General features: G+C 50.8%; 1 pseudogene; it reads right to left on the bottom strand.

The window, feature by feature from the left end:
- Positions 1 to 2,689: 2,689 nt before the first annotated feature.
- LOC142255495 (U2 spliceosomal RNA) lies at positions 2,690 to 2,896 on the bottom strand (annotated as a pseudogene).
- Between the last annotated feature and the right edge of the window lie 237 nt (positions 2,897 to 3,133).

Genomic DNA, 3,133 nt, shown 5'->3' with positions numbered 1-3,133 from the left:
GCGGATGAGGCTCCAGTTCCCAGTCCAGTGGAGAAGGAAAAAGAGGTAATCCACACCATGATGGGTGATTTTCCAGCAGACTGGCCTACACAGAACGGTGCGGTGATCCTTCCAGTGATACTGTTCCCACAACCCGTGGATGAAGAAATGATGGAAACGGTTAACCGCGAGCCAGTGCCCAGGGAGGTACCTGTACCCAGCTCCCCTACGCCTCCGCCTGCCCCACATGATAGCAGGGAGGAGGAACTGACTGTTCCCTCTGCCCCACTGCCTGTCACCACTGACACCGGACCCCGAAGGTCCACTCGCCCCAACCTAGGTAGACCCCCACTTAGGTACAGGGAAACTACTCTTTAAAAGGGGGGGGCTTTATGTGTTGAGTGTACCAGTTTGAAAGTTTTAAATGATAAGTAAAGATGATCAACCAAAGAAGTTTACCTGATTGAACCGTGATTAAACCGGCCGTTGCCGGCAACTGTTGTCCCCGTAGGGACTGTGCAACCATTGCGTAAGGAACTGCTTACGGACAAGCCCGAGAACTTGCAGGGCAACCACAAACTTAGTGCAATGTAAATAAAAATGTTTGTTGGCTTGACACCGTTACCGCCTCCGGAGAGGCTGATTTGGGAGGATGGGCCTGGAGGAAAGGGATGGCCTAGGCCCGCCACTACCGTAACCGGTGGCGATCCTCCGGGGGTTCAGGGGTCCCCTTGGACGTGGGCCCCCTGAAAGAGACAGAACCCGTTCGGGCAACTTGGTGCTGGACTGGGGTCAAGGGGTGCTGCCCGCTTCTTAGGGGCAGCATCAGGGCCAGGTTGTTTGGGTGGGAGAAGAGCGGAAGCTGTACCGTTGTAAAATGTTTATGATGCTTTTACATGTTTTACCGTTTTATTCTTTTTCAGTTGTGAAAATAAAACCGGTGATGGACGGGCAGCCCGCGGACGGTCTGCATTTTACTATAGGGGAATGTGGCGCCCTGGACAAGCCAGGTCGTCACAGGTACTACACCAACACACTCTACACTCCGGCTAGGCACACCGAAGCTAAACACAAATCCTAGTTGCCTTCCTCCAGGGGCTGATGTCCACACCAGGGGGTGGGCCAGGTGGTTGATCCCACCCACCGAGGAGTTCACAGTCCTGGAGGCGGGAAAAGGAGTCAGATTAGAGATCAGTTTTGGAGTTAGAGAAGTGAAGAGGAGACTGACCGTGTCCGGGTGTGTGGCCCGGGCACTCAGCAAGGTTGGCAGACGGTGGTGACCTTCTGCAGGAGAGGCTGATTGGAGTGAACCGTACGGACCGGGGATGGGCGGTGGCCCGCCGGTACCAGATCGGGGAGTGAAGAGAAGCCAGCACCATCCGGCAGGGCCTACGGACCCCGACCAGGCTAGGAGTCGCCGTAAAACCGGTCAAATCCGTTAGCGACAGGAACCTCCAGGGTTTCCCAGCAGTCAAGACCCGATTGAAGGCAACAGCTCACACCGTAGAGGGAAGCACAGTCACCGCCAAGGCTACAGTTCCCAGGGCCAGAGCCTGCGGGCAAAAGGGGCTCCCTCAGCATCCATCCAAGCTGGGGAGCGGGTTACCGGTGGGAAGCCCGCTAGATTTTGGGGGAATAAAAGGGGTCCAACACCACATCCCCACAGGTGCACACCCACCCATCAAAGAGAGCTATAAGCCAATACCACCTTCACATTGCCAGTGTACCAAGGACATGTTGAGCAACATGAAGGCGGCTGGGGTTATCCGTGACAGTTGTAGCCTTTGGGCAGCTCTGTTGATCCTGTTAAAAAAGAAGGACGGCACCACTCCCCGTATTGAGGAATTGCTAGCTGCATTGAGAACTGCAAATTATTTTTCTACCCTTGATCTCACTAGTCACTATTGGCAAGTGTCCGTTGCTGAGGCAGACCGGGAGAAGACCGCCTTCGCCACCCCTATGGGTCTCTGCGAGTTCAAAAGCATGCCCTTCGAGCTGTGCAATGCGCCAGGAACCTTCCAGAGGCTGATGGAATGCTGATTGGGACAAGATTTTAGGGTGTATAAAAAGGGAGATTAGATCCCGTGATCCCAACGTATTGTTACACCTCTATAAATCACTTGTAAGGCTACATCTGGAATATGGGAACCAGTTTTGGGCTCCACATTTTAAAAAGGACATTCAGAAGTTAGAGTCAGTTCAAAGGTGGGCAACTAGACTACTACAAGGAATGGAAGGCCTCCCATATGATGACAAGTTGAAAAAGTTATTAAGTGATTATTGGCTGCAATGGGGCTTTCTGGCTGGTGCCAGCCTCTCTTCTTAGCACACAGGAACCACAATCCCTACACCATGCTTCAATGGATTCTCTCATCCCAGCCCAGTAAAACTACATATTTTACACAGTCATAAGCAGCCAAAAGGGATCTATTCTATTCAATTGCAAATGATCTAGATAAGACTGAGAATAAGATACTGCACGGGACATAGCAGAGTTGGTCAAGTTGAGTGGAGATGAGTTTGCTATTTGGCACAGCTTTTTGCATCAATAAAGCAAGTAAAAGGTGTGAAAGATAAAAAAAAGGGTGAAAGTGTGAAAAGTGAATTGGCCAAATTGAGGTGCATATAAAGTTTTTGCTTTCTTTCAATTCACTAATGGGGCTCATTTGAATCAGGTGAATTGAGTTCTGCTTTTGGAAACTGGGTTAAGAAGGGGTGCTCCGGTCCTGGAGGTACTGCAATACCAGGTCAATGCGTGGAGTGGACAGAGCAAGATTTTTTCCATCTCCTTGTTCTAAAAATCCATTTAATATATGGTCCCCAGAGAGGGGACGTATCAGATATTAAACTGATAAGAACAGATTTAATTTTTTTTTTTTTCTGTTTATCAGTAGGACTTCAAAATAACAAAGGTGATCGCCTCCCGTTGCCTGGGAACCGTCCAGGCACAAGAGGGCTATGTGTCACCAGAAGGCGCACACACTTCCTCAAGGCCGGCAGACGTGCAATCCCAGGCACCTTCCAGTACCGACCAAGGTAGCATCCTCCGAAACTACACTTGATCTTAGCCAAAAGGCCGAGAAGCTATAACCCGAATTGGTTACGGCCTTGAGTGGCACCCTGGCCTATACCGGACACATCTTAGGGAGAGGGA

This window comes from Anomaloglossus baeobatrachus, chromosome 10 (assembly GCF_048569485.1).
Source record: "Anomaloglossus baeobatrachus isolate aAnoBae1 chromosome 10, aAnoBae1.hap1, whole genome shotgun sequence".
Lineage (NCBI taxonomy): Eukaryota > Metazoa > Chordata > Amphibia > Anura > Aromobatidae > Anomaloglossus > Anomaloglossus baeobatrachus.
This window is presented reverse-complemented; position numbering and strand designations above follow the sequence as displayed.